Here is a 15753-nt window from a genome sequence, read left to right as displayed (position 1 = left end):
CACTGTTTAGTAATGCATATCATACAGACATAAATACGTTGCTGATACCACGATATAATATATATACCTATCCCCTATTTTATACATATACATTCAAATGGAAAATACTACAAAAACAATGATATAACATATGCAAAATGGAGGTCTCACATTGTGATTGTGGATCAGTAAATAACATCCCAGGTCATAACACAATAAGGCCTATCAAACCCTAGGATATCCGCTAGGCTAGTCCTGCCTAGCAGCGGAGATTGGCACCATACTTGTATGCAAAATGGCGCCCCAGCCAGCCTCAACAGTGGCTCTCCCTCAGTCACCCTTATTGTTCCTGCTAATAATTCTGATAGTATAGGATACTTCTGGTCTAGACACCATAAGTGCTATTCTATACAGAAAAATTCAGAAAAAAATATTCATAAAAAGATATTGATAACTTATCATTTTAGTTGTTTAACGTGATGGCTGCCTCTGTGCCTCATGCCTCGACGCGTTTCTCCATATAAAGGTTCATCAGGAGGCCAGGTTTTTGATTCATGAGAGATAGAGATGTCTGTATCAATATAAGATAATCATAATCCCATTGCGGTATGCCTTGGCTAGAGGTACTGGGCTTTAAATATGGCTCCATACTGGAAGTGCACACCCATTGAGGAAGACTCACTTCGATGTTGTAGTTCTTCAAAGTCCTCAGGTGTAAACTGCGCCTGTATATCTGTAGATAAATAGCATTTCTGAACATGACAGGTTCCCTTTAAACTTTCTAGTATTTTTACAGCAAGACTGGGACAGACTGCAATTATAACAATTACTCTAAAAATTGCTGGAAACTTGACCTATCCCATAAACGTAAAAGAAAAGCTGTAGAGACCCAGCTGACCACTGTACAGAGAATGGTGGTCTATCACAGTTTGAGGAATCTCACCTGATCAACGCAGGCTGAATGGCCACACCACATGGTCTCCGCTGTAGTGGTCACTCGTTGAAATGTATCAAACTCCTATAAAACAGCAGGAACAGTCAGATTAGGTTTTATGTACGTGAATCAAATGTGTTTGACAAATGCGTACTGTTACTAGAAACACTGTCTATATTATCAGGTGCCATTACTGACGACTTGTCAATGCCAGGGTAATGATTATTATATATATAACATGTGGTGTATATGGAGCACTTTATATAATGTAGGATTAGTTGAAATAATAGACTTCTGGCGGCTTTCCATTCCATATGGAGGATGGAGCTTTGGTAAACATTGGACTCCCAACACTGGATGCATCAGTATGGAAGATGTGACAAGTGGTGATAACTATCAGCCGCCAGATTCTTATCATGGACTTGTCTCTATGGAGAGTATTGGAGTAAATAATAACAATTAGTAACATAACGTCTTGGTTTCTTTTGTACAGACATGTGATGAGATAGGTGACTGTCTTCAGTCTTTGCTGAGATACAACAGACTGAGGATAACTGACTTTTTTTTCTTTTTCAAATTCAAATCCAGCAATTCTATTGGTTGGTTATTGCCATGGTGACAAAAGTCGCTGATAATTTAAAGGGACATGACGCTGTTATTGCACTACAGTGAATTTTACTGTATATTTCATATAGTACTGGATAAAACGTGCTTGTAGAGAGAAATGTGTGGACATATGCTTATATATATCTTCATATTTTACATGGAGCATTTTGATGGAACTGCATTTTTTTTGTGTTGTTGGGGGGGGGGGATAACTTCTATTGGTAATGAAATTTGTATAAGGAAAGTGGCCTGTTATGTACACTTTGTATTATTTTGTTGCATTGGTGCAGGCTCTTTTAATATTGGATCGAGCTTAGAAAATGGTGGTATGGCGAACCACCATGTAGCAGACTTACTATAACATATGGCAGAAAAGTAGAGTACATTGTAGGTGAATTGTACTTCAGCTCATAGGTTTCATTTTTTGGTGGACAGAGAACCGACAAATGGGCCAGATTTATTAACCCTTTCTGAACCGATCAATTTTAAATTTTTGCGCTTTTGATTTTTTCCTCTTATTCCACCAAGAGCCACAACTTTTTTTATTTTTTTTCATTTTTCTGTCGATATCAGTGTTGAGCGATACCTTCCAATATCGGGAAATATCGGATCGGATTGGATCGGACCGATACCCAAAAAATATCGGATATCGCCGATTCCGATACCGGAAACCAATGCAAGTCAATGGGACACAAATATCGGAATGAAAATAAACCCTTTCTTTCCTTGTAGGTTAATTCTACATGAAGGAAAACAACTAAGAATAATGTAGAATGTATTACATGAAAAGCCGGCAATTCAGCAGCGGCATACACCGGTACCCGACAATTTAGAACAGAAAGAATAGAGCATCACACATAGATTAGATAGATAGAAACATGTCAGTCACATATATAATAAGTACAGTGATAGTGTTGCTTACTGTACTTGTCATTTAGTGTAAAGGATTTATTAAAAAAGATAATAGTGTTTTCATGCACCGTCTCTTTAAAATAGCCAGCCGGCAATTCAGCATCGGTACTCGACAATTTATAACAGAAAGAATAGAGCATCACACATAGATTAGATAGATAGAAACATGTTAGTCGCATATATAAGAAGTACAGTGATAGTGTTGATTACTGTACTTGTCATTTAGTGTTAAAATAAAGGATTTATTAAAAAAAAAATTGGCGTGGGGTTCCCCGTAATTTTAGTCTCTAGCGGAGGTTAAGCAGACGGCTGGGGCAGATGTTTGAAGCCTGGGAAGGGGGTAATACACACGGAGCTTACCAGGCTACTAATATCAGCCCCCAGCTGAATACCTAGCCTTTACTAGCTATTAAAATGGGGGACCCCCAAAAAAATGATGTGGGTCCCCCCTATTTTAATAGCTAGCAAAGGCTAGGCAGACAGCTGGGGGCTGATATTCATAGCCCAGGAAGGGTGCCATGAATATTGGCCCCCTCCCAGGCTAGAAACACCAGCCGTCAGCTGTCAGTGACGTGCATGAGGTCTGCTGAGTTCATTGGACATGAACTCGACTCATCTGGATGCCGTCACAGCCAGACACTGAGGAGCGCAAGCATGCCTGCGCTTCTCAGTGTCTGCGGCATGGCAAGCTGGATGGCAGCTTTCTGCTGCGATCCAGCCTGTCATGTGAATGTAGCAGAGCTGAAGCTGTCCTGGGAACCATGGAAAGGTAAGGATGAGGTTGCTTTATTATTTTACTTTTATTGCAGAAGACATTGGCTTCAGCTGGAATGGGCGTCATGGTAAGTATGGTTTAATTTAGAACATTAAAAAATTGTGTGTTTATTTCAATTAACGGACTTTATTCTGGGTGTTGTGTTTTTTTAAATACTTTACTAGAAATTCATGGCGGTCATGTCTAATATTGGCGTGACCCCATGAATTTCGGGCTTAGGGCCAGCTGATAATGCCAAGCTGGCCCTAACCCCTTTATTACCCAGTGAGCCACCGCACCAGGGCCTTGGATGAGTTGGGTACAGCGCCAGAAGATGGCGCTTCTATGAACGCGCCATTTTCTGGGGTGGCTGCGGACTGCAATTTGCAGCGGGAGGGGCCCAGAAAGCTTGGGCCTCCCTGCGCTGCGGATTCCGGCCCATAGCTGCCTAGTTGTACCTGGCTGGACACAAAAATAGGGCGAAGCCCCACGTATTTTTTTTTTTAATTATTTCATGAAATTCATGAAATAACAAAAAAAAAAAAAGGGCTTCCCTATATTGTTGTGTCCGGCCAGGTACAAATAGGCATCTGGTGGTTGGGGGCAGCTCGTTCCTGTATGCTGTACCTGGCTGGCATACAAAAATATGGCAAAGCCCACTTCAAAATTTTAGGGAAAAATTAATTAAAAAATAATAAAAATAATAATTTAGGGACTGCATCTTTATTAACCCCTCACGTGGAGGGGTTAATAAAGTTGCAGTCCCTAAATGTGTTTTTTTTTATTTTTTTTTAATTGAATTTTTCACCAAAAAGTTGATGTGGCCTTCGCCATATTTTTGTGTCCAGCCAGGTACAGCTGGCAGGAACGGGCTGCCCCCAACCCCCAGATGCCTATTTGTACCTGGCTGGAAACAAAAATACAGGGAAGCCCTTTTTTTAATTATTTCATGAAATAATTAAAAAAAAATTGCCGTGGGGCTTCGCCCTATTTTTGTGTCCAGCCAGGTACAGCAGGCAGGAACGGGCTGCCCCCAACCACCAGCTGCCTATTTGTACCTGGCCGGACACAACAATATAGGGAAGCCCTTTTTTTTAAGTTATTTCATGAAATAATTGAAAAAAAAAAATACGTGGGGCTTCGCCCTATTTTTGTGTCCAGCCTGGTACAACTAGGCAGCTGGGGGCTGGAATCCGCAGCGCAGGGAGGCTCAAGCTTTCTGGGCCCCTCCCGCTGCAAATTGCAGTCCACAGCCACCCCAGAAAATGGCGCGTTCATAGAAGCGCCATCTTCTGGCGCTGTACCCAACTCATCGAGGGCCCTGGTGCGGTGGCTCACTGGGTAATAAAGGAGTTAGGGACAGCTTGGCATTATCAGCAGGCCTTAAGCCCGAAATTCATGGGGTCACGCCAATATTAGACATGACCGCCATGAATTTCTAGTAAAGTATTTAAAAAAACTCAACACCCAGAATAAAGTCCTTTAATTGAAATAAACACACAATTTTTTAAGGTTCTAAATTAAACCATACTTTCCATTATGCCCATTCCAGCTGAAGCCAATGTCTTCTGCAATAAAAGTAAAATAATAAAGCAACCTTATCCTTACCTTTCCATGGTTCCCAGGACGGCTCCAGCTCTGCTACATTCACATGACAGGCTGGATCGCAGCCGAAAGCTGCCATCCAGCTTGCCATGCCGCAGACACTGAGAAGCGCAGGCATGCTTGCGCTCCTCAGTGTCTGGCTGTGACGGCATCCAGATGAGCTGAGTTCATATCCAATGAACTCAGCTCACCTCATGCACGTCACTGACAGCGTGGGAGAATTCTACTGCGCATGCGGTGAGCGTGATAGAATTCTCCTGCGCATTCGGTGAGCACAGGAGAATTCTCCCACGCTGTCAGTGACGTGCATGAGGTAAGCTCATGTCCAATGAACTCAGCTCACCTCATGCACGTCATTGACAGCGTGGGAGAATTCTCCTGAAGCTTTCCTGGGAACCATGGAAAGGTAAGGATGAGGTTGCTTTATTATTTTACTTTTATTGCAGGAGATCGTTGGCTTCAGCTGGAATGGGCTTGAAGGTAAGTATGGTTTAATTTAGAACAATAAAGAATTGTGTGTTTATTTCAATTAAAGGACTTTATTCTGGGTCTTTGTGTTTTTTTTAACTTTAACTATGGGGTTAGTAATGGGGGTGTCTTATAGACGCCTCTCCATTACTAACCTGGGCTTGAGGTCAGCTGGCATTATAAGCTGACATCAACCCCAGCCCTATTACCCCACTGCCACCGCTACAGGGCAGTGGGAAGAGCGAGGCTAAGTGCCAGAATTGGCGCATCCTATGGATGCGCCATTTCTGGGGCGGCTGACGGCTGGTGTTTCTAGCCTGGGAGGAGGCCAATATTCATGGCACCCTTCCTGGGCTATTAATATCAGCCCTCAGATGGCTGCCTAGCCTTGGCTAGCTATTAAAATAGGGGGGACACCACGTCATTTTTTTGGGGTCCCCCATTTTAATAGCTAGTAAAGGCTAGGTATTCAGCTGGGGGCTGATATTAGTAGCCTGGGAAGCTCTGTGGGTATTACCCCCTTCCCAGGCTTAAAACATCTGCCCCAGCCGTCTGCTTAACCTTCGCTAGAGACTAAAATTACGGGGAATCACCTGGCTCGGAGGATATTCATTCAGTTGTTTAATGTTGTTAAAAAATAAGCAGATCACAGACATGGCACAAAACTAAAGTCATTTCAAATGGCAACTTTATGGCTTTAAGAAACACTAAAAGAAATCAAGATAAAAAATGTGGTACTCAGTGAGGGTAATTTTTTTTCAGACCAAGCAGAGGGAAAAAAATTATGGAATCACTCAATTCTGAGGAAAAAAATCTGGAATAATGAAAAAAAACACACAAAAGAACACTTCAATACATCACTTGTATTTTGTTGCACCACCTCTGGCTTTAATAATAGCTTGCAGTCTCTGTGGCATGGACTTAATGAGTGACAAACAGTACTCTTCATCAATCTGGCTCCAACTTTCTCTGATTGCTGTTGCCAGATCAGCTTTGCAGGTTGGAGCCTTGTCATGGACCATTTTCTTTAACTTCCACCAAAGATTTTCAATTGGATTGAGATCCGGACTATTTGCAGGCCATGACATTGACCTTATGTGTCTTCTTTCAAGGAATGTTTTCACAGTTTTTGTTCTATGGCAGGATGCATTATCATCTTGAAAAATGATGTCATCATCCCCAAACATCCTTTCAATTGATGGGATAAGAAAACTGTCCAAAATATCAATGTAAACTTGGGCATTTTTTGAAGATGTAATGACAGCCATCTCCCCAGTGCCTTTACCTGACATGCAGCCCCATATCATCAATGACTGTGGAAATTTGCATGTTCTCTTCATGCAGTCATCTTTATAAATCTCATTTGAACGGCACCAAACAAAAGTTCCAGCATCATCACCTTGCCCAATGCAGATTCGCGATTCATCACTGAATATGACTTTCATCCAGTCATCCACAGTCCACGATTGCTTTTCCTTAGCCCATTGTAACCTTGTTTTTTTCTGTTTAGATGTTAATGATGGCTTTTGTTTAGCTTTTCTATATGTAAATCCCATTTCCTTTAGGCGGTTTCTTACAGTTTGGTCATAGACATTGACTCCAGTTTCCTCCCATTCATTCCTCATTTGTTTTGTTGTGCATTTCCTGTTTTGGAGACATATTGCTTTAAGTTTCCGGTCTTAACGCTTTGATGTCTTCCTTGGTCTACCAGTATGTTAGCCTTTAACAACCTTCCCATGTTGTTTGTATTTGGTCCATATTTTAGACACAGCTGACTGTGAACAACCAACATTTTTGCAACATTGCGTGATGATTTACCTTCTTTTAAGAGTTTGATAATCCTCTCCTTTGTTTTAATTGACATCTCTCGTGTTGGAGCCATGATTCATGTCAGTCCACTTGTTGCAACAGCTCTCCAAGGTGTGATCACTCCTTTTTAGATGTAGACTAACGAGCAGATCTAATTTGATGCAGGTGTTAGTTTTGAAAATTAAAATTTACAGGGTGATTCCATAATTTTTCCTCAGAATTGAGTGATTCCATATTTTTTTCCCTCTGCTTGGTCTGAAAAAAATTACCCTTACTGAGTACCACATTTTTAATCTTGATTTCTTTTAGTGTTTCTTAAAGCCCTAAAGTTGCCATTTGAAATGACTTTGGTTTTGTGCCATGTCTGTGATCTGCTTTATTTCAACAACATTAAACAACTGAATGAACATCCTCCGAGCCCGGTGATTCCATAATTTTTGCCAGGGGTTGTAGCCGTGTGAGGTCTTGTTTTTCGCGGGACAAGTTGTACTTATGAATGACACCGGCCATATCATATGATGTACTGGAAAGCGGGAAAACAAACAGCAAAAAAAGCGTACTTCTGCAATTTTTTTGTATTTATTTATTTACAGTGCTGAATATAATAATAATAATAATATTTTTTTATTTCTATAGTACCAACATATTCTGCAATATACAGTACAAATGATCTATTAAGATTCTACAGGTAAGTACGATTTTTTTTATTTAAGAGGTAAATTTTTTTTTTAGAAATTTGTAAAAAAAAATAAAAATATTTTGCTTGTGTCATCATTTTCTAAGAGCTTGTAACGTTTTCCATTTTTGGGTAATGGAATTGTGTGAGGACTTGCATTTTTCACCTTGAGCTGTCATTTTTATTGATACCATTTTGGGGTAGATGCAATGTTTTAATTGCCTCCTATTGCATCCCCCTCAAACATTGAACTAAAAGCAATCGAAATATCATATCTACCCCAAAAAACTACAAATAAAAACTATAGCTCACCCTGCAAAAAAACAAGCACTCCCACAGATCAGTCAACGGAAAAATCAAAAAGTTACATCTCTCAGAAAATGGAGACACAAACGTTCGGAAATTTTTTAATCACTAAAATATAAAAAAAATATATATACAAGTTTGGAATTTCTTTAATTGTACATAACTAGAGAATCATTTTGCCAGGTAATTTTTACTGCACAATGAACACTATAAAAACAACATCCAAAAAGTAATGATGGAAATGAAGGGTTTTTTTTTGTTTGTTTGTTTCCTCCATTTCACTCCACTTGGAATTTTTTCCCATTTTTCACTACATTACATAGTAAAATGAATGGTGTTATTGTAAACTACAAGTTTTCTGGCAAATATCTCTATGTCGATGGAAAAACAAAAACTTTATGGCTTTTGGAAGAAGGGGAAGAAAAAACGAAAGCGTGTTAAAAGAAAAAAATTGCCACAGTGGGAAGAAGTTAAAGATGTTCAGTAATTGAGTCAGTTCCCCTCAGACAAAGAGGCTAGATACACCCCAGGAGGCAGACATAGGTGGCATGGTATACCTAATAGGTACATGGAGCTCTTGGTTGGTGTTGTGAACAGCCTTCTATGTTGTGGACACCCGGACAAACCATAGTTGTAAGATCTTGTACTGTAGAGTAAGATACTTTGCCGATCTTTTCTCTTGCTGACCAGAGGGTCTCTTGCTGTTATTTATGGTATTGCACCTATCATTACTTTCTGTACAGCCTTGAATAACTATAATTGTGCTTCCTGTGTGCCAGACATTATTTAGTATCCTGAGGAAGAAGACACTTGTATCCAGACTGTACATGTTTGGACACATACATTACAGTAGTGTAAAGTGTATCAAGTGGGAAACCATACAACCCCTCAATTGCCCCTATAGCTACAATATAAGTTTTATATACACCGAGTGCAGAATTATTAGGCAAATGCGTATTTTGATCACATGATACTTTTTATACATGTTGTCCTACTCCAAGCTGCATAGGCTTGAGAACCAACTACCAATTAAGTAAATCTGGTGATGTGCATTTTTGTAATGAGGAGGCGTGTTGAATAATGACATCAACACCCTATATTAGGTGTGCTTAATTATTAGGTAACTTTCTTTCCTTTGGCAAAATGGGTCATAAGAGAGATTTGAAAAGTCCAAAATTGTGAGATGTCTTGCAGAGGGATGCAGCAGTTTTGAAATTTCCAAACTTTGTTCGGTGATCACGCTTCAAATCAAGCGTTTCATGGCAAATAGCCAACAGGGTCGCAAGAAGCGTGTTGGCCAAAAAAGGCGCAAAATAACTGCCCATGAATTGAGGAAAATCAAGCGTGAAGCTGCCAAGATGCCATTCGCCACCAGTTTTGCCAATTTTCAGAGCTGCAACGTTACTGGAGTATCAAAAAGCACAAGGTGTGCGATACTCAAGGAAATGGCCAAGGTAAGGAAGGCTGAAAAACGACCACCTTTGAACAAGAAACATAAGATAAAACGTCAAGAATGAAACAAGAAATATGTTAAGACTGATTTTTCAAAGGTTTTATGGACTGATGAAATGAGAGTGACTCTTGACGGGCCAGATGGATGGGCCAGAGGCTGGATCAGTAAAGGACAGAGAGCTCCACTCCGACTCAGACGCCAGCAAGGTGGAGGTGGGGTACTGGTATGGGCTGGTATCATCAAAGATGAACTTGTGGGACCTTTTCGGGTTGAGGATGGAGTGAAGCTCAACTCCCAGATCTACTGCCAGTTTCTGGAAGACAACTTCTTCAAGCAGTGGTACAGGAAGAAGTCGGTATCGTTCAAGAAAAACATGATTTTCATGCAGGACTATGCTCCATCACATGCATCCAAGTACTCCACAGCGTGGCTGGCCAGTAAAGGTCTAAAAGAAAAAAAAATAATGACATGGCCCCCTTGTTCACCTGATCTGAACCCCATAGAGAACCTGTGGTCCATCATAAAATGTGAGATCTACAGGGAGGGAAAACAGTTCACCTCTCGGAACAGTGTCTGGGAGGCTGTGGTGGCTGCTGCACGCAATGTTGATCGAAAACAGATCTATGGATGGAAGGCTGTTGAGTGTCATCATAAAGAAAGGTGTCTATATTGATCACTAATATTTTTTGTTTTTGTTTTTGCATGTCAGAAATGTTTATTTCTAAATTTTGTGCACTGATATTGGTTTACCTGGTGAAAATAAACAAGTGAGATGGGATTATATTTGGTTTTTATTAAGTTGCCTAATAATTCTACACAGTAATAGTTACCTGCACAAACAGATATCCTCCTAAGATAGCCAAATAAAAAAAAAGCCCACTCCAACTTCCAAAAATATTAAGCTTGGATATTTATGAGTCTTTTGGATTGATTGAGAACATAGTTGTTGATCAATAATAAAAATAATCCTCTAAAATACAACTTGCCTAATAATTCTGCACACAGTGTAGTTTCATTTATGGCAATCCCATAAAAATTATTATCCCCAAAAAATATTAACCCATAATATGTATTTATGCAAAATCTCCTTATTCCAAGACTGATGGTATCATCTTACTTTCTCTTAGGTGCTGCAATGTAAAACGGAGATCCGTATTTACATGGAATGCATAATATCTTGCAACATTTGAAAATATCCTACATTAGTAACCCAAAGGCACTTCTTTAGTCCAGAGTTTAAGAAGTAGCACCAGAATCAGCATACCGTATGTTTGTATTATTTGAGAGCGTCAATAAAGGGACTAGAGCAATTGCTACTGTATAACCATTTAGATGCCACTGTCAGTCTCTAACAGCTGCACTTAAATGGTTCCTATTGGCCTGCGTACCTGTGGCGCCCCTGCGGGTTCAGTCGCCACAGAGGTACTGCATCTCACCCAGAGGTGTGGTATCCCACTCTCAGGTAAGGATAGAGTGCTGCCCGGGACCCTAACACCTGAATCCAACACGTCCACTTCAGTAGGGCAGGGTGAGATTGCTCCTACGGGAGAGCACAGTCCCTGGTCCCTGGCTGGAGAGGAGGGGAACCTAGTGAGGGGGAACCATGTAGTGGGTGTGGGTGGAGGACGTAGATCAGGGGAGCACTTGTGAGGGAGTGATATAAAAAGGGGGAACCATCTTGAAAGTTCAGTCAGTGAGAGAGAGTGGTGTTGGAGGAGGAAAGTGAGGGAAGCAGAGGCTCTGCACGAGCTCTGCTCCAGAGCGGGCCTGAGGAGAGGCCCAAGACTGAAGGAAGAGGAGAGGAAGCAGGAGAAAGGCTCCAGGAACAGACGGGATCCCAGGGGTACGGGAAGTGCTGGAGGCCACCCGTACGCCCGAATCTGCCAGGCGGTAGAGGGATCGAGCCGCAGAGGGGACCGGCCCCTAAACTAGTGGAGAACTACAAGGCTCAACTAGGAACCGGTGGCTGCTGTACTTGCAAGGTGCAGTGGCCACAACCCCAATTATATCGCCGAGAAGGTGGCCACAGAGGGTCCAGGGGACTGCAGGTCGCCCGACAAGACCCGAGGCTACCGGATTGGGACACTGATTGTGAGGCGCAGGGCAGGAGGGCGAGAGCCAGCGCAGGAAGACGACTGAGGAAGGCACATAGAAAGGGGTCCTGTCAGGCACTCTTAAATTACCTGAGGGATTGCTGAACCCCTGCCTGGTGAACGCAGCACGACGTGGGAGGTTGTAGTTCGGAACCTGTAACCTGAGGAACTTATCAACTGTGAGTAAACTCGGAAGACTGCACCCCACTGCCTCTGTGATTATTGCCTGCGCCATCACCCCCTGCACTACAACGCCCAGCACAACCTATAACATATACACTGCCCTGGAGCTAAGCTCTACCTGTGGAGAGCCACACCAGCTTTACTGCACTAACATCAGCTCCAGAGGACCTGCTTTGCAGCGGCGGCTCCCTTTAGCCGTATACCACAGGTGGCGTCACAAACTTTGTATATAAACTATAATCCCCTATAAAAATCCCCTATTGAATGACCGCCCTGGGTCACGGACCGGGTCACCACCACTGTGACATCTCCCCTAGCAACGACCGGCCCGGCACCGAGTACCCCACGGCCCAGGGGGCGCGTCATACCCGTTCGTGCACCTATACTTCCCCCAGCAACTAAATTGCAGGATGTCGATGGATTACCATATCGCCAGGGGTTTTCTAAAGGCTGTTGTCACCCCCATCTTTGCATTCCCATGGCTTTAACTTCATAAGAAATTGCAATTTTTGCTTCATACTGCAATACTCTTAGCTCATGTTTCCTCCTTCAGGATTTGATGAGGATTTCATCATGGATACTGTACTTTAATCCTCATCAAAAGCTCTGAGATTCCGCATCCAATGCAAAAGCTCAGTCATCTGGTATTATACATGTAGTTCCAACATGAAAACAGTGATGTCTGCTGCCTTTATACGGCAGGCGGATAAACAAGTTAAGTATAGGATTCTACTCTTGGGCCAGTGCTGTGTATTTGACCATCAGACTAAAATTCGTCAGACAGGCTCAATTGTGCGGAAAGACAAAGAGAAACTAGGAGTGTGGAGATTAATGGGTAGAAGTGGGGTGTGAAAGCTATCAGGAGGAGTTTGGTAGTTGATCATGTTATCGTGCAATTCACAGGAAGTAAGAGATTGACCACTTCTCTAGGTAGAGAGAACATGTACTGGTCTGGTGTTCTGTGTAGCGTCGGCGTCTCTGCCTCCTGCCGGACAGAGACGTCGATCTCCTCACTGTCGTGGTCCCAGTCCGGCGTCCACCAGCTCCCCTGCTGCTGCTCTGGGTGCGCGCACCTCGCACAGTTTCCCGGGCACTGTGCTTAGGGCGCGCGCGCTCTCCCTCCCTATTAAAGGGGCCGCGCACGCCATCCTAAAGTCTCCCCGGCCAATGGCCGGAGGACTACTCCTATTTAAAGCACCTCCTCCAAAATGGAGGTGCCTGTGCAAGATTGTTGTTCGTGTGCCAACACTCTCCTCAGTCCTCAGGTCCCTGTGCCCGCCAGTCTGTCTATCAGCTGTGCCCACCAGCCTGCCTACCTGCCTTGCCCGTCTGCTTGCCTACCCGCCTTGCCCGTCTGCTTGCCTACCCGTATCACCTGTCTGTCTACTGGCCGTGCTCATCTGCTGTGCCTGTCAGCTTCTGCCTTCAGTCCCATGGGAGTCACCTGCTCTCACAAGGTCGGTCCCAGAGTGGCACCTGGTTCACCTTCCCGATCCCTCCTTGGTTCACGGAGTCGACTAAGCCGCCATGTGGCCAGGGTCCGTCCAGGTAGGCACTTAATTACGCCCCTCTGGTCCCTCCTTGCAGAGCTGGTTCCAGGTTTTTGTGGGCTCTGGGCGAAAGAGTCTCAGTGGGCCCCTTTAATACATACCACGATTCATGATGCACATATACCACAGAGAAATATATATATAGTACAAGGCGAAAGATTTCACTTCTTACATTACATGAGTGATATCTATTGTAAATTCTACAATAGCTCAGAAACCGGCGAATCGCTCCACACAGTATACTGGCCCCCATATAACTCTCCATACAGAATACTGGCCCCCATATAACGCTCCATGCAGGCTGTGCCCCCACATAATGCTCCATGCAGGCTGTTCCCCCCACATAATGCCTCATGCAGGCTGTTCCCCCCACATAATGCCCCACGCAGGCTGTTCCCCCCACATAATGCCCCATGTAGGATGTTACCCCCCCTTATAATGCCCCATGCAGGATGTCACACCCCTCCCTTATAATGCCCCATGCAGGATGTCACACACACCCTCCTTTATAATTCCCCATGCAGGATGTCACCCCCCCTTATAATGCCCCATGCAGGATGTCACCCCCCTCCCTTATAATGCCCCATGCAGGATGTCACCCCCCTCCCTTATAATGCCTCATGCAGGATGTCACCCCCCCTTATAATGCCCCATGCAGGATGTCACACCCGACCCCTTATAATGCCCCATGCAGGATGTCATACCCCCCCTCGCTTATAATGCCCCATGCGGGATGTCACCCCCCCCACCATATAATGCCCCATGCCTCCATACAATAAAAAAGAAAATACTCACCTCACTTCTCACTTGCTGCCGCTGCTCCGGACTCCGTGCCGACGTCTTCCCGCTCTGCGCTGTGACGGTTCAGGAGAGAGCGCGGTGGAAAGACGTCACCGCGCCCTCTGACCTGGGACGTCACTGAGCAGCAGCCGTGGAAGAGACAGGACCTGCTGCGGAGGCACGGGGAGAGGTAAGTATTGTGCCAGGTGCCGGGGCCCTGAGCAAGCGGGGGGAAGCGGGCGCTGGCATCGCTCTCCTCCGCTCACGGGTCCCATAGCGCGGCGGGGTGCCCGACGGGCGAGTGAGCCCCCCCACCTGCTCAGGGCCCGGGTGCGCCAGGTGCTGACGCTGGCCCTGCCTCCTTGCATCACAGCACAGAGATTCCACCACCCGGATCCGTAACAGTCAGACTGTAGAGCAAGTTCCAAAAATGCATATAATGTAGGAATTTAACCCTTTCCCTGTCAGGGGGAACATCATTAAGTACACCCTTATTGCTTCCTTAGAAATTAAGAAGGTAGATATCAGCCAGGTTCAAATGGCATTGATTAATTGTTCATCAGCAAGTGTGACCACCTCTATTAAAGCAGATGTTTTGGCAGTTTGCTGGTCTGGAGCATTCTGACAGAGTTAACAGTGTCAACGAGGAAAGACATCGGCAATGATCTTAGTGAAGCAATTATTGCTGTTCATCAATCTGGATAGGGTTATAAGGAAATGTCCAAACACTTTAGGGTATGTGCACACATTCAGGATTTGAAGCAGAAATTTCTGCAGCATTTCTGCATCTCCTTGCCAGGAAAAATGCTGCGAGAAAAAAATGCTTGTTTTGACGCGCTTTTGACGCTTTTTTGAAGAGTTTTTGTACATCAATGAATGCTTTTTGGAGCTAAATAAAGTTATTTGAAAAGGAACATTGGACATTGCTTTAACCCTTGGATTAACGTCAGAATTGGGGTGAGTATATTGGTTAATTTAAGAATGTGTCTGTTGTATTTCAAATAAAGTGTTTACTCTGTGTCTGTGTGTTTATTTCACTCTTTACTTTACTTTAATTAGGTTTGGTGATGAAAGGGTCTGATTGACACCTTGTCATCACCAAACAAAAGAGCTAGGTGCAGGCTAATCCCATTCACCCAATCTTCATTAGCATTTCCATTCATGTAATTTTATGCCGCAGTTGTGAGCTGCTATTTTTAGCCTAGGAAGGTGCCATTAGGCAAACATGGTCCCTGGCTATTATTAACAGCTCACAGCTATTTCGTTAGCCGCTACTTTCCAATGAACAGCAACAAGCAGCGCTTTGGACGCAGAGTATTTTTGCTGCATCCAAAATGCGGTGTTCTAATGCCGCACTTTTGTTGTCAGTATATGTGAATTCATCGCATGATACTTCAATCGGTCAAGATCTGCAGCGGAGACTGGCGTGTCCGCTACAGAAATTGACACGCTAAGGGTGAGTTTGGGTACGTGGCCAGGATCAGGAGCCGCTGTGGGTTTGACGCTGCGTCCAGATGTTACAGCATAGTGGATGGGATTTCTAGAAATCCCATGTCCACTATGCGTGCATGTGAGGCTGCGGATCCCGCCTGGACACTGACATGCAGCATGTCTTTCAGGACCGCAGCATGTCAAATTCTCTTGC

This window comes from Phyllobates terribilis, unplaced genomic scaffold (genome assembly GCF_046119375.1).
Source record: "Phyllobates terribilis strain yellow unplaced genomic scaffold, ASM4611937v1 Scaffold_5__5_contigs__length_657084704, whole genome shotgun sequence".
In the NCBI taxonomy this organism is placed as follows: domain Eukaryota; kingdom Metazoa; phylum Chordata; class Amphibia; order Anura; family Dendrobatidae; genus Phyllobates; species Phyllobates terribilis.
This window is presented reverse-complemented; position numbering follows the sequence as displayed.